Genomic DNA, 25,890 nt, shown 5'->3' with positions numbered 1-25,890 from the left:
GTTTTTAAATTCTTCATAATTCAGTTTTATTAGTACTAAATTGTATATTGCTTAAAATTACTTAATTTTACATAGGTAATATTCATATTTTATATTGAATAAAGTTCAGTTTCAGTATTAATCGAACTGTGTTCCTTTTTCTTTTAAAAAATTTTTATTGCCCTTTTTCAAATAGTACTGACAGTCTGACAAATCTTACCTACATTGCCTACATACATTTTTCAGTTAACAGGCCTTCTTACTCTCGGTGGCCGTGGTTTTACTCTATATTCGACCGTGCTCATTTTATATGAAATTATCTCCCTTGTTCAATTTATGCAAACTTATCTCCCTCGTTCATTTTATACTGCATTATCTCCCTTTTTAATTTTATACTGAATTATCCCCCTTGTAAATTTTATACTGAATTATCCCCCTTGTTCATGTCTTTCAAAATGATCTTCCTTGTTTAGTTTATATATAATCTTCATTTTATAACTCCCTTGTAAACGCTTTTTGATTGTTTAAATTTATTAATAGCGTAATTTAGCCCCCAAATCTGTATTCTATTTAACAATAGATTCGTTTATGACTTTTTTTTTAGCAAAGAAAACAACTAAGACGAAAGAAATACATAAAGGTAAGTCTAATTACGACAAACTCGTGCAAAAACTAAGTGCACGCTGTGCGCTGCGTCGCTGCACGACTCGTGCACTTAGTTTTTGTACGCGTTAAAAAGATCTTTCGCTGTAACTTTGATGTAACCCGAAAAAGAATTCAATTTAATTTGTTGAGTTTTTATTACTGTACACATAGATTCGAAAAAGTTGTCAAAAAACAAATATATAACAAATAAATGTTATCAAAAGCAAGATAAGTTACTTTTCTACTAAACTGGATATATTTTTCGTGTTTTTATTCAATGTAACATGTTTATTCAGCTCGAAAAACATACATTGTTTACCGATGTATTGGAAAATTCAAAATGGCGCCCGACTCTCTCTTTAACACGGTAAGTTCGGGAAAAGGTGTTATAAATAATAAACTAGACAAAATACTATTAAAAAAACACCGAATATATGTCAACCTATGTCACGGTAATATATATTGAGCGAGTTTTTAACAGTATTTTGTCTAGTTTTATATTCATAGCACCTTCTCCCAAACTTGCCGTGTTAAAGAGAGAGTCGAGCGCCATTTTGAATTTTCCAATACATCGGTAAACATAGTATGTTTTTCGAGCTGAATAAACATGTTACATTAAATAAAAACACTGGAAACATATCCAGTTGGGTAGAAAAGTAACTTATCTCGCGTTTGATAACATTTATTTGTTATATATTTGTTTTTTTTGACAACTTTTTCGAATCTATGTGTATAGTAATACAAACCCCCAATTTGTTTTTATTGTTTCTCAATACTTTAATTCCCGCACATTAATATCAACTGTTTAAACTGAATTATAATTTTTTTAAAAAATGTAGTTGCATATATTTTCGCTCAATTTTACAGTAACTTTCAAAACGAAATGAGATAACAGAAATAAATGTATAGCAAATAAATGTTAAAATATGCAGATAAGTTACTTTTTTACCCCCCCCCCCTGAACAAGCTTTTTTTTTCTTTTTCCTAACTTGTTTTAAAGCGGATATTTCAAAATATAGTAGTGCCAAGTCCGTTGTGTTACAAAAAAAATGGGTAAAACTATACAAACACCGTGACAGCGAATTAACCCTACCCCTAACCCTAACCCCTAACCCTAACCCTAACCCTAAACCTAACCCTAACCCTAACCCTAAACCTAACCCTAACCCTAAACCCTAACCCTAACCCTAATCCTAACCCTAACCCTAATCCTAACCCTAACGCTGTCACGGTGTTTGTATAATAATACCAAAAAATGGCGGTTTCGTTAAAGCAATTTCGACCCTCGATAATCGCTAAAAAATCGAAAATATAAGAAAATACTAGTAGTACATTTAGTACATTTATGACATTTATTGGATAACTTTCTATGACGATTTTGTTTAATATTCGATTTTTGAGCGATTGACGAGTCAATAGGAATGTAACGAGACCACTGTTTTATTTATTCTAACTTAGCTACTTTGACACTACATTTGTTTTAAAACAAATAAATGCTTTGAAATAAGTTATGTCACAAAATCTTATCCAACTAGTAAGAAGAGTAAATTGTTTTTAGTTATTTGTTCTGTATTTCCTTTGTGGCGGTTCACTATTGTGTAAAAAAAAAAAAAAAAAAAAAAAATGCTCATATTTTGTTTCTTCTTCGGATTTAAGCATATTTGTACCAGAAGATGATCTAACAATTTTTTAACTATATATATTGAAATATAATGGGGGCGGGGGTTCACCTCAAATATACAAACGGAATGTTCAAGAAAGATTATCGCTACAGTCCTCTGTCTCTACTCTTGTTGCCTTCTCTCCTGCCTGATCAAGAATAATCTCCCAGCACCGAGAAATGAACATCGTTTTATAGTTTCCATCTTCACGCACACACGAGATTACGCGAGAACGGACGAAATAAAAATGCTGACCACCATGTTTGTTCTTCCTTTTCTTTGCCTGAACTCACTCGGTGAGGACCCACGGTAAGACTTGTCTTTCTTGCTTCTAACCATATGCCTCCCTGATCTCAAGATCACATTTCGTAGTCTCTCATCCACTGTGGCGGTCGCCTCTCTCTACTTGGCCTCTGAGGTGTCTCGTCCTCCTCCTGTGGCTGCCCTCCACTGGTCTGACGTCGAGAATGTACCTCGGGACTCCTTCCACCACAATGTTGTTACTAGTGTTCCTCCCAGTCACACGACCTCTACTCCATTGTGTGGTGCAGCGCACCCCTGGTGGCTTCACCCATATCTTGTCCCCGAGTTTAATTGTCCCTGTTGCCTCTACTTCTCGGCTTGCCGGCTCCACCCTGGGATGTCTCCAGGAATATGCAAACGTTGACAGTTGCGGGACCATCTATGGTACTTGTCCCAGTTTAGGCGACATGTTATACCAGAAGACGGTTTGCTCAGGTGAGGTGCCTCCTCTTTCTGCAACTGCCTTTATGGTGCGGTGGTTTCTCTCCACGATCCCGTTGCCACTGGGTCTGTAGGCAGCTCTGAAAAATTGTTGGATCTTCCATTTCTTCAGTACTTCTGTCATTGCTACTGACTTGAATGCAGTTCCTTTGTCAGTTAACAACTCTTCCACGGGGCCTCGCTCCAAAAACACCTCATCATGGATTGCCACTATTTCATTGCCTGTTCCTCCACGTAGCTTCTTCCATAGGGCAAATTGCCCGGGCCCACAGTCAATCATGGTCAGGTAAAGTCCACCCCTGTAATGGGTGACATCGCATGCCAGTCTCTGCCAGGTCCCACTCACCTCCAATTGGCCAGCTTCATGCGTGCTTGGAGCAGGATCAATCGACTAACATCTGTCGCATGTCCTGACCACTTGCCTCACTTGCTCCTTGGTGATCCTCGAGTCGACTTTTTTCACTAAGTACTAAGTCCTCTCTACCCCCATATGGTGCAAATTGTGCAGTTCTCTCATCTTTCTTTGGCAACAGCCAACTCTTCTTCACTCTCGTGAGAGCATCTACTTTTCAGAAGCCACCATATCTACACGAAGCTTCAAACAAAACTCTTGCATCAGCTCAGCCAGCATCCCAAGCCTGCGCTTCACTAACATCTCCGCAACCCCTTTCGTTTTTATTCTTTTTTCGCTTGAAATGAGAGACTTTAGCCAAGCAAACACCGTGGCAGAGTCTGTTTTGATGCAGATGTCCCGTAGTCCCCATTTCAAGGCAGATTGACTCCTTTTATTGTCGCGTCTAATTCCGCCACATTGATGTGGCTGACATCATTCTTTTTCCTCAACCAGGCTGCATCTTCTGCAACTACTCCTCCAATTTCCAAAACGACCTCTGTTGCAATGCTGCTCGCATCGCACCACACGACTCCATCTAATGTTCACGGTACGTTCCAGGTTCCCCGGACTGGGTCTTGCCGTTCTGCTTCTTTCAGGAGCTCTTCCATCATGGCGACCGTTCTTTCTCCCACCTTATCATTCCATCCTCGTCCTTCAGTGTGTCTCTTTATGTAGCTGCATGCTGGTCTAAGCCAGCTAGCAACGGGGTAATGTCCGATCAAGTTTCCACATGTGGAAAAAAGTTCCCGTCTGTTGAGCTCCTGCTTCAGTTGTGGGATCTCGTTTCCCCTGCGAAACTCTAGGCCGCCTGACGCACCTCGTTTCAGTTTTAGGCCCAAAGCAGCCCCTCCATTTAAATTTTTCCGGCTCTTTGGTGACCAACCCGAACCTCTTCAAATGAGCCACCACCTCCTTGGCAGTTACCACAGTCTCATTTACCAGAATGTCGTCTATGTATGAGCTCACTACCCCATCTCCCTTTCCCATTGTCTCCAGAATTTTCCTGAGGATAGTTGACATAATTTTGGGTGCCGAATTTAACCCGAACCCCACTCGCGTAAGGCAGTAGGTTTTGCCTTTGTACTTGACTAACTGATATTTCCAGAGCTTCTTGGCAACATGGAGTTGCAAATAGGCAGATTTTAGATCTACCAATGTAGATGCGCCATTCATCTGCCTCCATTCCCTCATGGTCTCACTGCACACATCTACGGTGTCGCCTCCCGTATGGCACTTAACATGGCCGTTCAGCTCTCGGAAATCCAGGACTGGTCTTACTTTCCCTTTAGTTGTTTGCAGAACGGCCATCAATGGCAAAATGCCCGACTCCACGTCATCCGTCCAAGGCATCAGTATCCCCTCCTCAATCCATCGGTCGATTTCTTGCTCAAACTCCTTTCTCGCCCCTCCTCTAAGTGCATTTGTGTAGCACGCCACCTTGTTTGTCAGCGATGGTGCTTGATGTTTCCATGCCCACTCCACCGTCCACCGCTCTCCGTCGAACTCGGCTCGGAAGTCCTGATCTTTGATCGACAATTTTCTTTCCTCCCCGGTCTTGTTGATCCCTCTGGGGGCTTGCTCCGTCACCGCACACTCAGCTAGTCTGAACCTCATGTTGTTACATGTGATGGTAACGCCTCAAAGGCGGCATATAACATCCATTCCAATGATGGCTTGGACGCCAGGCACCAGGCGATCAGTGACAATTGCATGGACCCTCATCTGCAATATCAATAGAGACGGTCTTCCTCCCTCGACACTTCACTCGCGACCCATCGAATGCCACTACTTCACCCTTCCCTTTCCATCTTCCGACCAGGGTAGTGTGCACCATGGTAGTGGTGCAGCCAGTGTCAATCAGGGCCATAACTTCCCGTCCTTCCACCGCAATCTTCTGTTTGGGCATCTGCTACGGGTGTGCCACTATTCTCGAATCGGGGCGGCCGCTGGCGCGTCGGCCTCCCCTCGCCAGTTTCCCGAACTTGTGCATTTTACCACTAAATGGCCTCTCCGATTGCATTTGTAACACATTGTCCATTGCAAGAACTTCCTGCAGTCTCTTCTCATGTGTGGTCCCCCGCATTCGAAGCATGCCATCCCCAGGTTCAGCAGATTTCTGACCACATCCTGCTGTACCATTGCTGTCGTTCCTCCAGGCTCCGTGGACTGGGTGCTCACCAAGATTTTTGCAGTTTTAAGCAGCTCACTCACATCCAGCGTCTCCACTCCCGGTACCTGCTGCAACCTTTTCGATATCTCTTCTGGGAACCCGGTAACGAAAGTCATCTTGACTATGTGACTCGTGGCGTGTCCCCTGGTGCCCGACAACTCAACCAATCTCCTTATCTCATTCGCGTTGACATCAACAGATTCACCAGTCCACCTCTTCTCTTTCAACTTATTAAAGGCCTCGAAAGGCCCCTCTGCAAAAGCTTTGATCAGTCGACCCTTGATGGCATCCGCGTCACCCTGTTCCTGCTCACTGAGCTCCAAATAGAGGGCCAGCGCGTCCCCTTCTAGAAACAGTGGTATTACTGCGGCCACATCATCCAGCCTCTGAATCCTTGCTACAAGGTCCACTTTTTTAAGCCACGCCACCACATCACCATCGCCATTAAAAGGCTTAATCATGTTGCTTAAGCCTGTGTTGGCCATCGCCGAAATAGCTTGCAGTATAATGGGGGGGGGGTCACCTCAAATACACAAACGGAATGTTCAAGAAAGATTATCGCTACAGTCCTCTGTCTCCACTCTCGTTGCTTTCTCTCCTGCCTGATCGGGAATAATCTCCCAGCACCGAGAAATGAACATCGTTTTATAGTTTCCATCTACACGCACACACAAGATTACGCGAGAACGGACGAAATAAAAATGCTGGCCGCCAAGTTTGTTCTTCCTTTTCTTTGCCTGAACTCACTCGCTGAGCACCCACGGTAAGACTTGTCTTTCTTGCTTCTAACCACACATATATGTATATATAAAATAGTGAAATCAAAGGAGATGCAATGTTTACCTGTTATAAACAATCGTAAACTTCGATCATCTTTGAAAGAATCTTCAGGTTCATTTTTATTATTATTATTTTTTTTTACATCTACATTTTTTTCACTTGATTTTTTTAAAGGACATGTACATTTTTACAATTTATGGCTATAATAAATTGCAGTTTCATTTAATGCCATATATATATACGAGCAAACAGTTAAGAAAACATGTTAAAAACACTTTGAAAAAGAGTTAAGAACATATTTAATCTGAAAAGGAAACACTTGATAAGTGGATAGTCCTTAATCCGCAGAGTTTCAAAGAAATACTTTCCTTCTCATTAGAGGGTAGGAATTAGCAAAACGCGGGATCGGATTTTGCGTACAAAAGTATTTGATGAAACTGCAAGTAAGTCAAAGATCTTACTTGATAACAAAAAGTGGAGCAGAGGGTATATGGTGAAGAAAGGTGATTACACGTGAATGGATAGTCTGGTGAAAGGTAAATAATCCAATGACGGTATAATCCAAAAATATAAGTAAAAAAAAGTAAATTGAGTTTCCATTTGTTTATTTTATATATATATATATTACCGTTGGACATCGTACCCTGCACTGATAATTCCCGAAAAGATTAAACATTAGTGTCTGTGGGTAATAAAAAATAAATGAATAAAAAATTTTAAAAATTAAAAAAAAAATTTTTAATCAAAAATAATTATATTATTATAATTATTTTACTATACTAATTATATTACCATAATTATTTTTAATTTAATTATATATATATATATATATATATTGTCGGGAAAAAATTGGCGAAAGTGCGACACTCTAAGGTGAGCAGGCAAACGGGATTGCCAAAAAGAAATACTCTTTTAGTGATCCCCCAACCGGATCTAGTAAGAGCAAGAAAAATATTTTCCAGAGCAAGTCAAACACCTGGTCTAGTAGCCACGATAACTAAAATTTGTCTGCCAAGCAAAGGGAAAAAAGAACATGTGCTTTTAGGTTTTAATTATCTCCTACCATCCTCCTACTCATTTGACGCGAATACCATTGCTATGCTTTGCATATGTTGGTTCCTTTATCCCCTGACAGATCGACTCGTCCACTGTAAGCATCACCCCTCTTATATTTTTTTTTTACACACTCCCAACAAGAACAACAACAACAAAAAAAAAATCTGGAGAGAAAAAAGTATATAATAAACTTATCCATTTATCCATTCATTTCATTCGGCGTCCTATGGATAAAAACTATCCAAATTAAGCCCCCCCCCCAATTCCTGATTACCCCCCCCCCTTAAGTGAGACACTTTATCAAAACTCCAATACTAACGATTACTACGATACTATCCCGTTAATTACTGTACATGCAATAACCCTTATCCCCAAGTGGCTTCTGGGCCTTGATAAATGGTGACCTCCATGTAAAAAAAAAAAATTTTTTTTTTAATTGTTCATTACAAAAGTGTTCAGCGTTTTGCTTATATGAAGAAAGTTAACAATGTTTATTTTTTTTATAAGATTGTAGTATTTGTTCCATTTTCACTGTTTATGCAGGTAGAAGACTTGATCTAACCCTACGTCTTTTTGGGGACACATTCTGGGAAATACCATTTCTGTCGGTCTGGGGGTGCCTCATCAATGCCAACACATTGAAAATGGAACCAGTCATCACATGAATCACACCCAATCATATTCTGGTCTTTTGGGGAGCATTGCATACCGGACACAACCAGACAGGATCTTCTGCAATAGGAGACGAATGCGAAGTCTCCCTGTTCCCATCTGCAGGCAGCGTATGTTCAGTTGATTGCACTGAATCAGTGATCTGTGGTTCTGTTACACTGTCAGGTGTTACAGAAAGTTCTAAAGGATAGAGATGTTTCAGTGAATGGATCTCTTCAAGCCCTTCCCCTCTTCTCACACGGGCTGCTCTAACCACACCATCATTGCCATGGATCAGATCCAAAACCGTTCCCAAAATCCCAAACGGCCTTGGTTTTAATGGACTTTTAACCAGAACCACATCGTCCTTCTGAAGACGGTTTTCTGATCGTAACCAAGAATTATCGAAGATTTCCTTCCAAGCTCCAGAAGATATTCATTGTACTATAATTTATGAAACTCTGACAGCCATTGAATGGCTGCCATTCGTTCTTGAGCTCCATGATCCTGATAAGCCTCTCTCTGCTGGATGGCACGGATGTCATAAGGTCCTTCTTTCATAACTGTAATAATAACCCGGGGCTCTTACTGGGCTTTAAGAACGTATTGGGAGTGACAAGAGTAGCATGCTTATCCACAAATACCTGGTACGTCAAAGGTCAATTATTCACTGATCAATTGATATTAGAGATAACTGTTAAGAAGGTGAAAGAATGCCAAGGATCTTAAAGAGGCAGGTTTTCACGGTTTTAATACAATGTTCCCAAGTCCCTCCATACTATGGTAGAAACAAGGGAATTGTTTACAATTTCATGCCACAGGAGCCAAACTTACTCTGGTATTCATGCAGCAGAGAGAAACGTTTTTACATTGTCGCTGTAGATTGCCTCCGGGATCCCATTCTGATTGGTGGAGCATGCAAGAGTTTGAAAAAAAAGTACAGCACGCTCATGTCTGGAAACAGCTCTATATGGACAACTCTCAAATTCAGACAAGTAAAATACATTTTCCTGTCCAAGTTTCCATCCTGTACCCAGACATGGCCAGTGAAATCAACAGCTGTATGTTGGTAAGACACTTCAAAATCTGCATGAGAAGTCGGTAGACTAGCCACAGAATTTGGCAGAACAGGTCTGGAATTGTATCGCTTGCATTTAGCACATGAAGCTAGAACTTTGTTTACTGCCTGTCTTCGCTGGGGAACCCATCAGCCAGTTTGCCTCAACTCAGCTAAGGTTGATCCAGTTCCTAAATGGGAGCATCTCACATGATAGTCCAAAATTAAAAGTTTGGTAATCGCGTGATGTTTTCCTATCAAAATTGGATTCTTGACTTCATAAGGAAAATACGACGATTGATCAATTCTTCCCTTTGATCAGATTAGTCTATTCGAATCCAAAAAAAAGTCCAAGGCATGAACTCGCATATCCAAGAAGTGTAGCATATCAGCAGACAAGTACGACTGCGCACTGCCGGTGTCCAAAAGACAATTAACTTCAACAGACTTCCTTCTACTGATAAAGGTCACACAAAATGTGGGGCAAGCTTTGAGAATATCCAGGCAAAGTCTGGGGGCTGGTGTCTATATGAAAGGAAGATGTAGTCTTAAGTCTCCGTGCTGATCTCTGAGAAGAACTCCATCCAGTGTCGAATGTAAAAGCATTTCTCTTGACCCGCAGTCGTTTAATAGTCTCTCTTGTGAACTCCAAGATGGAAGACAATGATGGTATGCATCTCCCTGTCAGCCCAATCATTTCCCCCTTTAACTCCTTGGGAAATTTCTGGAAAAGGATCGTGCTCCACTAGAATCATCTGCAGAGAAGTCGCAGGAATAGGTACTTCCTAGCTCTTCCAAGAGAGATGCAGGTTTGGAAATAAATTCTCCTAGATCTGCGTGGGAAATCTCTTTCTTTGGTAGGTAGTTCAGGATGTCTTCAAAGATCTGGTTGATAATCTCGTCGATATCCAAATATTCCCTCTTTAGTAAGAAAAGGGCACGTTAATAATTTACGTTTGTGCAACTTGGATGTTTGATTAGTCGCAATGCTCTGTCTGTAAGGAAGCACTTTAAAAAGTTTAAATGGTCAGCGTCATTGGCCATACCCACCACACAGTTTTTGAATTTAGACAAGAAATTCTGAAAACTCATGTGATCAGTGGCCATTTCAAAACCACCAAATGTGGGTCCAGTGATTTGAATTTGTGGAGGCTTAATCATGAAGGAAGCTGAACTTCTTCCATGCATAGATGTAGAAGTATCCCAGAGGGAACTGGCTGTGGGTGCAGCAAAGGAATCACCCAGTCCACCCAGCTCCATGTGATATTCCATGAGTTGTGAGGCCCAACCAACTTCAGTCTCCAGAACATCTGCTTGTGAAGTGTGGGCCAGTTCAAGCTTGGTGATGCAAACTTCCATCTCATGGATATACTCCAGAATATCCTTTCAGAAGACAAAATAAACATGAAGGAACACTCTATCCCCATGGCATGACTTCAGTCGTTCCTCCACTTTGATTTTTAGGATAGTCATTCGGCAAAGTATCTGTTCTTTGGGAACCTCCATGATGGAAAGGTCAGCAAAAAGAAGAAATGAAATTTCTTTTTTGTAATGTGACGGGGGAAAAAATGGGCCGAAGGGCAACACTCCAAGGCGAGCAGGCAAATTTTGGGTTTGCAAAAAATAAATACTCTTTTAGTGATCCCCCAACCGAGTCTAGTAACAGTAAGAAAAATATTTTTCAGAGCAAGTCAAACACCTGGTCTAGTCGCCACGATAACTAAAATTCGTCTGCCAAGCAAAGGGGAAAAAACCACATGCTTTTAGGTTTTAATTACCTCCTATATTCCTCCTACCCCTTTGATGCGAATACCATTGCGATGCTTTGCATATGTTGGTTCCTTTATTCCCTGACAAATGGACTTGTCCAACGTAAGCATCACCCCTCTTATATCTTTTTACAATATAGGTAGTTATGCACTTATTGTACCGCACTGAATGGAAAGTCATCAGGACTGAGGTGAGAAGGTGGTATTAGCTTTGCAGCATGGTCTCGGGATCATTCAATAGCAAAACACTAGCAAAAAGTTTAAATTTGCACCCTCCGACATTGAATTACTTGAAATTTGGCACAAGTATTCCCCTTCATGAGTTAGGAAAATGTGCCAAATTATTTGGTCCTAAACCATAACGTTCAGATTTTAGGGGGGTGTAAAATTTGCATATTTTGCTTCTAAATTCATACCACGAAACGTCACAAGATTTCAGTGTTTTATAAAATTAAAAAAAAAATACTTCCACGTATTCATATTTCTGAAATTTGGTAGGAAGGGCATTTAGGGACTGTAGAATCCCAATATTTAGTTATTTTAACTCCATACCTGGTAGAAAATAAAATTTTGTTCACCCAAAAGCATGTCCCCCCAAATAATCAATTTTTTACCTATGTAGCTTATGGTGAGTCTTGAGAAAATATATCCTATTTTATCCATAATATTTTTTTATAGCATCTACTATGATTGCTTAAGTTCTCAAAAAAAGTTTGTGGGTGTTTCTGGTCTATTTTAGAAGATATGGCCCTGCTAAGTTTATAGATTTTTTTTCCTATGTATATGCGGTAATTCAGTGAAAGATTGATAAAGACAATATACACTTTACCTCCAAGACGACTGCCTTAGTCTGATTTGCATGTTATATAAAAAGAAAAAAAAATTTCGTTTTTTTCTTTCTAACTAACTATAAATTGACTATAAATTCTAACAATTAATTCTACTGTATTCTGTAAGTTAATCCTCTCCTAAAAACTAACAATCTACTCTACTCCCCTAGCTGCCACTAACACTTATACATTACACATACTTTGGAGGGGGGTCCTTAGCTTTCAACTCTTAACCTTCACATGCTGACCGATTGGAGGTCACTATCACTAAACATCTATACATTTCTACCACTAAGGCATGCATTAGTTTATTCTTACCCAGGTAGATAGTCACTATAGTATGTTCTTAGATTTACAGCTATTTACATTGCATAGCAATAATTGTCTCTTCCTTAGTTTTGCAATGATAAATACAAAAACTGAACCGATACTCTGTAATGCAAAGTACAACTTCATGATTTTTAAACAAAAGCTGAAGATGTCTCCACTAGAAGTGGAAACATATTTAATACCTACAACCCCCATATATTCGCATCTGCTGAAAATCTGCCCATATATCTATTTACTTTGATATACATACTAAATACGACATAGCTTATAATTTTACTTCCAATTATACCTGTACTGTATTGTACTCCATATAAAAAATGACGTTACTTGTATCTATATTGAAGATACACCTTAACCATCCCGCCATCTAAAATACCCAGAGCTTGGCAAACACATTTTTAGTTAATTCTTAATATCAAGCCATTCTGTAATGTGTTATCCTATTCCTAAGCCAACATAAAAATAAGAAAAAAAAAATTTCTAAGTTTAACGGAAAAATATTAAACCATATATTAACTCCTTCCAACAAACCTGTTGCAAATATAGCTGCTTCCATTGCATGAACTTTTACTCACCCTCTCTCCAGTAATCACTTTGAAGAGTGTAATTTTTCAGTAGATATATAACATTTACATACTAACCCAGTAACATTAACTACCCACGTGGGGTTGCAGAAATACCTGAATTAGGACCCAGGTGTGGGGCAAACCCTCTCGGTGCTGATGGACCCATAAATCTTTCCAGGTCATTCATCTAAGAGAAGGAAAACTCTGAAGCTAAACCTAAGGGGGGGGGAGGCCTAACCAGTCTTGGATGACAACCTTGACTCAAACAAATCACCAGTCTGCAAACCTAAACTGCTTAAGGAGTAGATAGGCACTGTCTATTCTCCTTCTTTGCCTATTAGCCAGGCGTAGAGGTCGAATCACAGGGATTCAACAGAAACACTCAGTGGTCGATCTTGTTTCCTGACTAAGGCAATGAACGCTGTTTTCCCCTCTCCCGACACATCCCATCCCTCTAAACTGGGCACTTGGAAGTGCTTGAATGCCATAGTGCCAATACAAGAAGATTAGGTTGACCATCGTCTGATGGGTTGAAAGTACTGGAGTGAAAGTTCTTGGCTGCTGTTTCCAACTGGTAGTACAGGACCCCTAACTCTTTGGTAGCGCTTAGAGCGGCTGCTCCATCAACAGTTGAATAATATCGGGATGTTTGTAGTGCCATGTCGCGCATGGAAAAGGAACCCTGCACTCATCCCAGGTGGGCTTTCCTGAGGCCACAATCCTAGTAGATGGAGGGTCAGCTGATGGTCTACTTGTATTGCATGTCTAGTATTCTGCATAACCACTTGTTCAGCACTCCTTAGCTAAACTGAAACTCTTAAAAAAAAAAATGACAGTACAATCTAAAATTACGCTTAAACCAGGATAAAACTCAAACAAAACCAAATTGCCTCCTCACTTGAGACTTGCATTTACGAATATCCGTGGGCTTAGAACTAATTTAAATGATGTTGGAGCATTTCTCCTAATAAACATCCCGGATATCTTAGCACTAAGTGAGACTAACCTACACTCCTTCATCCCCTCTAACTACGTTAACATGCCTGGATATCTCCCACTCTGCCGTAAGGACTGACAGACATGCACGGGCTTGGAGTCTATGTTTGAAACACCTTCCCCTTGACTAGAGAAACAAAACTAGAATTTGACGGTGACATGCAACATAACATTAGTTACTTTTATTTTCTCTACCGCTCTCCCTCAACTCAGGACTGTACCCTAATAAACAAAGTCTCTGACAGCATAGATACAGCACTTTCCCTCGACACTAGCACACAATTGCATATATTTGGTGACTTCAATGCCCACCATAACAACTGGCTTGGATTTTCAACTTACACAGACGCAGCTGGTAGCACAACATATAGCTTCTCTATATCTCATTCCCTATCACAGATGGTTACGTTTCCAACCCATTTCCCTGACCAGCAAGAACAACATGCATCACTTTTAGATCTGTTTCTGACCATAGTTCCCGATGATTGTGTTACGAATGCCTACAGCTCACTTGGGAATGCTGATCATGTAGTGATAATAGTTGAAATCGCCTTAAACTCTAGAGCCAAAATGGAAGAACCATTGCTCAAAACAACGATATATTATAAAAAGGCTGGCTGGGAAGCCATCAGGGATCTTATCAGAGATGCCCCATGGCGAAATATCTTTTCACTTCCTGCTGGACAGTGTGCAAATGAGACCACTGAATGGTTCAAAACAGCAATTGAAGTACATGTTCTCACACAGAAGTTTTATAGCAAGCCCCCCCCTCTCCCCAATGGTTCACTTCTACATCACATCGCACGAAGGCAGTATGCGTACCGCAGATTTAACCAACATAAGTCCAGTTCAAACAGACAGAAGTATATAGAAGCCAGAAATAACTGTAAGAAAGAAATAGCGACAGCTAAGAGAGAATTTACTGAAAACACCAAAAATGCATCGAAGCGCATAAATTAGGAACCCGTGACTTCTGGAAAATCTACAACAGTGTAGTAAATAATGGGCAATCAACAATTCCCCCACTATCCAACAGTCATGAGGTTCTTTGCTCAGCAACCGAGAAAGCTAACATGCTTGCCAGTCGGTTTGCCTCCAACTCCACACTGGACCCTGCTAACCACCCCCTTCCCTGACTTTCCTTTGTGGAATATATATATTTATCCGCTTACCTCAGCATTATTTCCAGTCTTCTGAACCTCCACTTGCCACTGGTATTCAACAATGTCGACTCAGGAGAGGTGTGGTTAGAGATTTCGCAACGCTTACCACAAAAATATCACATGCAGGCACCCTTACCGTGGGTATCCATAGTCTGTCAAGACTGAAGGAAGCCTATATATATATATATATATATATATATATATATATATATATGAGACTGATGAATCCTAACATGGATGAAATGCGGGGTATTCTGTGTAGCTTAATTGCCATATATATTTTATAACTTACTATATATATATATATATATATATATATATATATATATATATATATATATATATATACAAATTTTCTCTAGCAATATTTTATATTGGTTATGCTATTCTTATGATGTTTAATATGTAGGTACATGCATTAATGATGGAAAACTGATAGGTGTAAAAAGATAGGAGATCTAGTTGTGAAAGCCGGTTTATCATAATTTTTTTTTGTAGGTTTCTGGTTACTTTTTGATTGTATTTGAAAGATTAAAGCCTAACGTTAATTTCCAAAATGAAAAAAGGGTTATAATAAAAAAATGTTTTCACAACGACTTTCAGAAACTAACAAGTTCAACTTAATTTTGATGTTAAATAAATTCATTGTAAAACTTCCTTCAATATTAGTTTTCTGTGTCTATTTCGAAGATAATTAGTAAAGTCCTAAAATATTGGATTAAATAAACAAAACACCTTGTTTGTACAAAAAATAGTTTAATTAGCCCGCAAAAGCGAGAGATACTGGCTTTGCTCAATCAAAACAAAGGAAAATTTGTCTGTTCTACGGAAGCCTAAAATATTATAAAGTAAAAAGTCTATCTGAAAATGACTTCAGGTAATTGGAGCGAGCTGGTACTGGTTTTCTTTTTTTCCCAGCAGTGCATCTGTAATTTCTATCGTGAACGTTTGTATAATTTTTGCCATTTTTTAATTTAATTATTTTTTCTGTTCCTGTTTTTATTCTTAATTTTTTTTTTTGAAAAGTATATAACAATTATGGTATGCTAAAGATTCGTTTATGCAAGGAAAATATTAGAATCTTATATATAAAAATTATGCTAAAAATGTAATCTTATAATAGAGGAAATATTTTTTGTGCAAAACTATTAAATAAACAATGCGTATTCAATATCGTTAGTTTGAGAAATTAATTTTTCTTCAAGATATTTCGCTTTATTTTTTTAATAGACTTCAGGGTTTTTTGGGGGGTTTTGTAATGTTCCTGAAAAAATTTATTGATACAATTTACGATGCTTTGTTTTCATGAAAACAAAAAATAAATTCATTTTTTTTATTACAGAAAACCATAACATTAGTAAAGGTATTTTTTGTTTAAACAAAATAATACATTCCCATTAAGATGCAAATAAAAATAATATATTCATTAAATGCTGTGATGATTATTTGATAAATACTGAAAATTTCATTAAAATTGGTTAATTTCCTGATTTTTGGTGAATTTTTAAGTAAAGGGAGGGGTCAAAATGTTTATACTTTTTGAGCGTCGGCATTCATTTTGCCCTACCTATTCTATAGTATTTAACGACCATATATTCGTAAATAAATCGGTTGTTATTAATTAATTGAATGAGCATCAGGTAATCTAATTTTACAATTTTTAAGGCATATTATCCATATATGTCTTCATATTCCTTCCACTACAGAGAAGAGGATTGTTAATATGTTCACTATTTACATTGATATATTGTCTAATAAAGAGATAGTGTGCGACTTCATTCTCTGTTATGCCTCCAACCTGAGATGTTCCAAACATGCACCACGGCTACAATCTTGGTTACATGGGCCGGAACGTGAGAATAAAACTCAATCTTCATGTAAAATTTCTAGAAACTGTAGAGGGGGGGGGTGCAGTTGGGTGTTGTGCTCCCAATTAAATACGTGTTCGTAAACAACAAACTTGTCGCATGCAGTGAGACAGAATAACTAAAACTAACAAATAGAGTAAGGTTTAAAAAGATGTTTTATTTCTCGCGTGCGACTGTGAGAATAAAAATGTTATTATGTACATGTGTGCGCGTGTGAGGAGTGGAATTCAGTCCGCGTACGTATGCGTGTCTGACGATAGAGCTAATGTCTCTTGAAGGAAAAGGCTGGAAAAGTGTTCATTTGCTAAAAATCTTACCGGGTTGATGTTGACCGGCGGGTGCGTTGTCTCACCGTTTTGTTGCGAGGCTGATTCCCAGAAGGAGCAAGAGAGAGCGAGAATTATCCGGGCATCTCCTTTTATATCTCTCCCAAGGGCAGATAACCAGGTCGCTTTTTGCGACACCTACCGGCTGGTTGGTGCAGTTATCGCTGGAAAGGAGCAGATAACTGCTACAAAACAATGACTAAAGTTTTTACTGTTTTCATATATACTTAAAGTGAGAGCAATTGCTATTCATGTTTATTAAATTACTGGTATAATTTATGACTTTTTAATAATATTTCTTATTAATACACAGAAAAAAGGTATAAAATATATATTTAATTCAGAAATGGATTAGTATAGAAGAACCGTGTTACACAGATGCAAACAAATGTAAAAGCAAAACTCTGTGCTCTTATCACGATATATAATGTTAGGGATATATATATATAAGTAGATTGTAGTTTGCTTGAAGCATTGTTGAAGAAAATTATAAGGTAAAATTAAAAGCCAAGAACAATGCGAGATTTTTATTTTTATATATATAGAGTAAAATTAAATGAAAACAAAAGAAATAAATTTCTTTTTTTTTGTTGTTTGTTTTTTCTTTTTCACACAAATTTTAACTCTAAACAACAGTCATTTTTTTTTTCTGTTGTATTCAATGGTGTTATAAATCTCAATATATTTCAGACCTATTAGTCCTTTTTCAAGAGAAGACAGCGGAAGAGTGTTCAAAATTGGAAAAGCAGCCGCAGAGTTTGCCACGTGATACCGCGAAATATAGAAAAAAAAATGACGTTAGGAGAACGTTAAAATAAATCAGTTGGTGTTTGAAATACTTGTTGCGTTTGTGAATCAAGGGAGATGACTATTCAAGCAAGGGTTTTTTTTGTTTGTTTTTTTTTAATTATTATTTTAATTATTGTTTTTCTTATGTTTTAAACTTATATTATAAAAGCGGAGCTCAATTCCAGTCTATTGTATATATATATGGTGTCCACAAAGTCTGGCTACTTAATGTAGTCAGACTTTGTGGACACCCTGTAGATTATGTAGCCAGACTTTATGGGCACCATGTAGATTATGTAGCCAGACTTTGTGGGCACCATGTAGATTATGCAGCCAGACTTTGTGGACACCCTATATATATATATATATATATATATATATATATATATATATATATATATATATAATCTATTATATAAATCTCACCTGTCTGTTTAAATGTATGTAGGTATGTTTGTATATCTGCCTAAAACTTTCGACAGATTTTCACGATGTCGGTATCGTTTTGAAGCTTGACTCTTCAGGTGACAAATATAAAAAAAATTGGCTAAAAACATTAGTTCCTACACCCTCAACTAGGCCCTTTTCTACATGGAGGCATCGCTTTTCTTGCCGATATTTTTGCAAGTCATCGCCTCTTTTCGATTGACTGGCGTTAATTTGTACCTTAGCCTTAATTTAAAAATTCTGGTTTGGTGATGGCAAAGGTGTCATTTTTTTTTTTCATGTCCTTTTCTTTCTTTGCGGTTCGGGTTCAAGCCTGCCTGCCGCCTACCATTTAAAAATTTTTTTTGCTCAACACACACCTTCAAACACCCAGGCAAGGCTGGGCACTCAAGCTAGTTATTTATATAATTTCAGGTTAATATTTTCCAATGGTGAAGCAACTAATGAAGTTTTAACAAAGTTAATGCAAGAGTGCTCAATACTCACGTAGAGCAAGATATACTTTATATTTGTTTTACAAAAGCATTAATATGTCGCTACACATTCATTAGCATGTTTCGGTCAGCCAGTTACAAGTAACTATAGACCTCTTAAGGCGATATTGTCAAGAGTGAAGGAAGCTAACATATATATATATATGTATATATATATATATATATATATATATATATGCGTTTTATTTTTTATTACCGTATCTTTCTGTTAAGTTACGTTATTGTTTAAAAAAAAAACGTCCGGGTAGCTGAAACAATAATATAACTTAACAGAAAGATACGGTAATAAAAATAAAACGCATATTTGCTCTACAACAGTATTGAGCACATTCTTCAGTTTTTATTAATTACCATTTCTACTATATATATATATATATATATATATATATATATATATATATATATGTTAATGTAAACTAATGAGCTGATATGAATTTTAGTATATGTATTTAAGACAACACCCTGATTAATATAGACACATTTTTGTTAATGTTATATGTGTTAGACTATGTAATCAGGTGTATGTTGCTATCTACATAGATGTGTGCTCGTTCTCTAACTTCTTTAGCTGTGTACTTTTATTTAACTGTCTTGTTTAACTCTTTTTTTATCAGGCCCATTACCATCTAGTTAATGTCTATTTTAACAGCATTCTCATCTTATCTCTGGGTGTGTGAGTGTGTGTGTGAGTGTGTGTGTCAGAACATATAATACGAATATACATGACGACATTCCTGTCTTCTATTGGTGTTTCTTCTGGGAGGATTCGCTAATGTCTTGAAGAAGCTGTTACAACAAATAACATGCAATATTTTGATCCAAGACGAATGGTTGTTTTTATACATCTTTTTATTAATTCTCTGGCGTTTTCCTCACAACAGACTGAAGTGAATGGCGATCTTTCGGCTTATCATTCCATTTGGAAACTGTCGCCCCTTTATGGGGAGATATGCTTTAACACATCTTGCCTCTTCAATGTCCTGAACCCAAAAATTAACTCAAAACCGGAACCTCTGATACGTCAGATCCGGTCCCCATTGATCCTCTGGTGCAACTTGATCAGTCAGAGTTTGATTCATGTCACAGCATAACTCTTTGATCCTCTTGCACCTGGAGTGCTCGCTCAACTATCATTTTCCACAATGCAAACTATTATTTACGCTAGCCAGATACACAGATAGATAAACTGGATAATGCTTTCTAGCCAGCATTGCCCAGTGACTAAGTAACATCTAGATGGCACATATATAAAATTAGGTATTTATGTTTATATTTAGTTGTTATGGTAAAAACTAATGATTATGCATTTTAGAATATACATCCTTGGAAAACTTGATAACATGGGGACATTTTTATTATCGTGAAGATTTCCCATCCAAACTTTAATTTTCATAGGAAATGTTTAAAGTAAAAAATTTTTAGAGAGAAAAATTTCCTTACCTTTAAATATTGAGTTGTATTAACTAATCTATGTTCTATATAATTATAAAACTTTGTGAACCTTGATATCTTGCTTGCATCTTGTCTTCAATGATAAGATAATTCCACTTTTTAAAAACCGGGATGACAAGTAAAATTATATATATATATATATATGCTTCAATGATTGGGTACTTTCATATTTTTAAAAAAGGATGACAGGTGAATTTTATATATATATATATATATATATATATATATATATATATATATTCATATTGTTCAAAAACTAAAGAATAAAGGAGAAAGTTGTTTTTGTTCCGATTGTAGCTGATTGCACCCAAGTCATCTATATTTTTTAAGTTTTCGTCTCACTAGCATATGTTAGGTTCAATATAATAATCAATAGCGATTTGTCTCTATAATACATAATCTGCATGAATTAAACTATCAAAACTTAAGCATATCTTATGACTGGGAAACATCAGATGGCCAGCTAGTATTTTTTTAAACATAAATGTTTAAAGTATATTGGAAAATTTCGTACAGTAAACAATTTCCTTATATTTAGATACTGAGTTACATGTTTTTAAAAAGATAGGTGTGGATGCACAGTTGTCAATAAGATGTTTTTGCTTGATATGTACCTATGCTTTTGACATGTACCTATGTTTTTGACATGTACCTGTGTTTTTGACATGTGCGTGTTTTTGATATGTACCTATGTTCTTGACATGTACCTATCATTTTGACAAGTTTTACCGTTTAGGTAATGACATGGAAACCATATAGAAAAATGTTTAATTAACTACTAATATTTACATGTGGGGTTGATATTCTATTAATTTATGTATAAAAACTAAAGATTTTTAATATAAATTTCTTCTGATTTTATATGCTTTTTCTTTCACAGATAACAGAAGAATACATTAAGTTTGAATGACAGGAGTGGATCAAGATTTGAACAGATTTCTCACTGCAGAATATATAAACAAGCACAGGCTTTTGTGATGAATGTAAAGAAGGCTGATTTTGAATTAAGAAATTTTGAAGTCTTCATTCAGTAAAATGCAAACACAAACTAGAGAGAGCCGTTATTTCTGTGAAGTGTGCAGCTCTTCATTTTGTGATAATTCTTCGTTAAGACGGCACCAACGAAGACACACTGGAGACAAACGTTATTCGTGTGAAGTTTGTGATTGCTCCTTTACAACAAGTACTTCTTTGAAAAGACACTTGCGAACACACAGTGGAGAGAAACCTTATTCTTGTTTGGTGTGTGATTCTGCATTTGCAGACAATCCTTCATTGAAACGGCACTTGCGAACACATAGTGGAGAGAGACCATTCATCTGTGAAATCTGTGGGTCAGCCTATGCAGACAGTTCTTCTTTAAAAACGCACAGGCGAACACACACCGGCGAGAAACCTTATCATTGTAAAGTGTGCAAATCGGCATTTTCAAATCGGTCATGCTTAAAAATGCATATGCGAACTCACACTGGAGAAAAACCTTATTCTTGTGAAGTGTGTGGCAAAGCATTCTCAAAGAATTATGATTTACAAATTCACGTACGAGCACACACTGGCGAGAAACCTTATTCATGTGGAGTCTGTGCGTCATCATTCATTAAAAGTTCACAATTGAAAATTCATATGCGAAAACACACTGGAGAGAAACCATATTCTTGTGAAATTTGTGGCTTATTATTTTCATACAATTCTGCAGTAAAAATGCATATGCGAATACACACTGGAGATAATGGTTACGCAATGATAGCAAGTGCAAATTCTGCCACACCGAAGTAGAAAGTGTGAAATATTTGTAAGGTTCTGCTGTGGGATAGCTATTATATGAGACAACACAATGGAGTGTGTAAATATCTCCACTGGACGATCTGTAAAAAGTTGAATATTAAATGCAGCCATAAATCGTGGGAATGTTTGATATCCGGTAAGATGCCCCATCCCCAGCTTGAACAAGCTAATAAGAAAAAATTAAAAAAAAAAGAAAAGAGAAACCATATATTATTGTGAAATATGTGGTTCATAATTTTCACACAATTCTGCATTAAAAATACACGTATAAATACACGCTGGCTTGAATGCCTACTAGAGTAGAGAACTTTAATATCTACTAGACCTTATCCTCGAGTGTCTAAGGTCTCTCTGTACAGGGGTTTGTCAGAACAACCTGGCATAAGGATACTTTTCCCTGAAAGTAAACCCTAACCAAATATTCAAAATCACATAGTAATCGCAGCCCAAATAATATTTCCTTTCTATGGTTAACACAAAGTAGCTTTTACGAGGAATGGTGCACGAAGTAATAGCACGAAGCTGGATAATCCACTAGACTAGACAAATTCTTGTCCTGGAATCCAGTAAGACCAAGGGATTAAAACGAAAGATATACAACATATGAAAATGGTTAATTGGGGAGAGGAAAATTATGTTCTGAATTTCTTTACTCAGTGTTTGAGAGATAAAGAATTTTAATGGGACATTCGAATATCTATGCATCTCATCTACAGTTCAAGCATTTGCCCAAAGTAGTGGTCCCCTTGATTTCTGAGCACTATGACTTAAGTAAAATAGGACAAAAAGTGAAAAAAAAAAAAAAGAATGGAACCATATTCTCATCAAGTGTGTGACTCGGCATTTTTTACCAATTTAGCTTTAAAAACACATGCAAGTGCACATTGAGATGAATTATGGTCTCATGAAATTTGAAAACCTTATATTACAAAACTGAGCATATGGAAGCAAGAAAGGACAAACAAAGGTTAAGCTTTCACAAGAAACACTAGACTAGCTGAAAACATTATCAATAATTTTCCCCACTCTTTATCTGTGCCTAAACCTAAACATAGATTCCATGATCAAAGCTTCTTTCTTAGAACTGCATGTCTATGGAATTGTCTTCCGTTTTCCTGCTTTCCAGCTGTCTATAATATGGTTGTCTTCAAGTCCAACGTGAACAAGTTTCTGATGAGCCGTTCCACTTAAGTTAACAAATTTACCGAACTTCCATTACTATCGATTACTATATTGCCCTTTTGACTACTCTACACTCTTTAACCCTTATCCTTGAGTGGCCAATCGGCCTTGATAAGTGGTGACGCCTATGTAAAAAAAAAACAAAAGCTCAAACTTATTTTAAGTTTAAATGATCATAAAATGAACTGTTGAATTCGTCAGGATATGTCAGTGGCAGCAGGGTGTTGGTAGGACTGCTGGTCGACTGTTGATATGAACTCGGCGATGATCAGTTGATATTGTCAGGCTGTGATTGTGGTAGCAACAATAGGAATGTGGCTTTGGTACTCTGGACTTTGGAATGTGAGCAGGATGGTGGTGGCTGTGGCGATGGCGAAAGAGGAGTAATCTGTCTAGTAGGACGAATAGGGTGGTGGTGATGGTAGAAGAGGAGTAATCTTAAAAGCTGCTGTTGCTGATGAAAGGTTGGCGACTGTGGCTGCTGCTGCTCACGATGATGGAATGAAGTTCACTGCTTGACGCACTGGGCTGAGCTGCCTGCTTGTCGAAAAAGCAGTCGTATTTATACTCTTGTTGAGTACATAGTTGTAGACAAGGAAGCTTTCAGCACTGGTCGTCATTTTTGTTTTTTATTTGTTTCTTTTTTGTGTTTTAACATACTGTAGGAGTCCTCTGTTTGAGGTTTATATTCATGTGTCATATCAATTTAAAGTGAAGAAAGTTCTGAATGTGTTCTAGTAGGCATTGTACTGTTACGATGTTTCATGAGATAATTATTTGCGTGTGTGTATATATATATATATATATATATATATATATATATATATATTGCTGTATGGGTGTCGGCTGTGATGCCATGATATTCCAATAAACCACTTTACAGAGAGACCAAAATGTGGATTCTTATATGTATTTTTAAATTTGCCCAGTCCAGTTCTCTACAAGAAAAAAATGTTCATGAAAAAAAAGAAAAACGTTTACATTAGTTACGAAAATAAAGAAAAATTGCAAAAAAAAAAAAACATAAAAAATATAAAAAGTGTTTTCTTTAAAACCTTTGTTAAAAAAATATGAAAAAACCCTAAAAAAAAAATTGTTTTTGTATTAATTCTGTTCAATTTTGTTTGACTCCAAAACCTCGGTTAAAAAAATACAACTTGTTTATTTTTTTAACTTAAAAAATTTGTTACAAGAATAAAATAGAAATGTTTACGGCAGGTTGTTGTTTTTTTTTGTTTTCATTATATTTTGTCTTGTGATTTTATATTTAAATGTTTCTTTAGTAGCGTTGTTATGCTTTGATAATCAACAAGATACACTGCAAGAACATGATGTCGCACATGTATGGAGTTGCATGCGATTTTTAGCCAGAAATTTCATGAGTATGCAGGCCCACACTTGTCACACAAATATGTATAGTGTTTAGTAGCCATTCAAGTTCTAAGCTTTTAATTCGCGCTCATTTATAAACATAGCACAATAGAGCATTGAAAATTAATATTTGTTAGGCATGGGATCCCAGAGACATATAACACAATGGTCCACAATGCTGTTCAAGTAAATTCATGAACTTTTCAAATGTTTTAGATGTCCTGTACCTCATAAGTAGCCCCCATCATCTGCAACGAAACAGAGGCCAAGCGTGCAGTCCAGACAATAAAAAACTTATTAAAGAAAGCAAGCGACCCATACATAGTATTGCTAAATTATTGCAGCACTCCTCTGCAACATGGCAAGAATCCTGCAGAGTTGTTAATGAACAGAAAACTATGAACACGGATTCCTACCATTCCTCAAAGGAATTCATTTGATCAGCAAAACATAGAGGAACATAGAAAGGCAGACATCTGACTCAAAGCCAAACGCGAAACTATGAGAAGCTTCATCAGGCTAAAGACCGTTGTGCCTTTCGAAAAGGACGACCAATCTGGGTTAAGATACTTAAGACCTGTATAGCTATAGTAAGTAAAATTATGTCACCAAGGTCAGTCCTAGTTAAGACAGATTCAGGACTACACTGACACAACAAAAGTAATATGTGCCTAACGAACAGAGAAACCAGCTTCTCTCAGTTGGCTACCCCACAGGAAGCAAACACCTTACCACTTTCCCCGTTGATATGGATTTATGTATAGCTGTGATGATGACTCAACAAACCTCCCAGTAATTAAAGACTGTCCTTGTAAAGAACTTTTCAACTGGAAGGGGGATATAAGGCTACTGCTCTAACGATTCACCGGTTAAGGAGGAATTACGGCCCCAGGCGATGACTTAGGAAAATATTGTAACATATAGGTAAAACAAGCGTTAACATTAAAAGCCATCTAAGGCGCTTCTCCAAACGAGCATAGAAAAATGCTTGCTTTTCATTTTTAGAATGACAGTGTGTGAAAGGCCCCATCTCCAGAACGAACACCCAGAAGGAATCATTTCATCAGGTCTATTTTTAGATCACAGTGTGCAAGAAAATATTTTGTCAGATCCGTTTTGGTTGGACATTGTAAAGTGGTTTTATGATAGAGGGGGGGCGAAAGGCCCATCGCTGCTTTCAAGGGGTCCCTCCCCCTAATCACATTTCGTTTCAGCAAGAAAAAGTTAGTTGACCAGCGGCTGTCGTTGAGGTCGGTTAGCAGACTCATCTGCGAAGGAGAAAGAGAAAGAAAACAGGAATAGGCTGAACAGAAGAATAAGGAAAGAAATTTCTCATCTGTTGAAAACGAAGCCAGGAATAAATGCTGCCCATCACAAACTTGGAT

The 25,890-nt window shown here is 37.4% G+C and overlaps 1 long non-coding RNA gene across 1 annotated transcript; it reads left to right on the top strand.

Moving 5' to 3' along the window:
• The first annotated feature begins 426 nt into the window (after positions 1–426).
• Positions 427–23,280, top strand: LOC145269429 (uncharacterized). The gene is made up of 2 exons (XR_013865054.1): positions 427–619; positions 21,048–23,280. It is a non-coding gene; the product is annotated as an uncharacterized LOC145269429 (long non-coding RNA).
• Positions 23,281–25,890: the final 2,610 nt, after the last annotated feature.

This window comes from Euprymna scolopes, chromosome 45 (genome assembly GCF_053919585.1).
Source record: "Euprymna scolopes isolate OS-2025 chromosome 45, ASM5391958v1, whole genome shotgun sequence".
Classification (NCBI taxonomy): domain Eukaryota; kingdom Metazoa; phylum Mollusca; class Cephalopoda; order Sepiida; family Sepiolidae; genus Euprymna; species Euprymna scolopes.
This window is presented reverse-complemented; position numbering and strand designations above follow the sequence as displayed.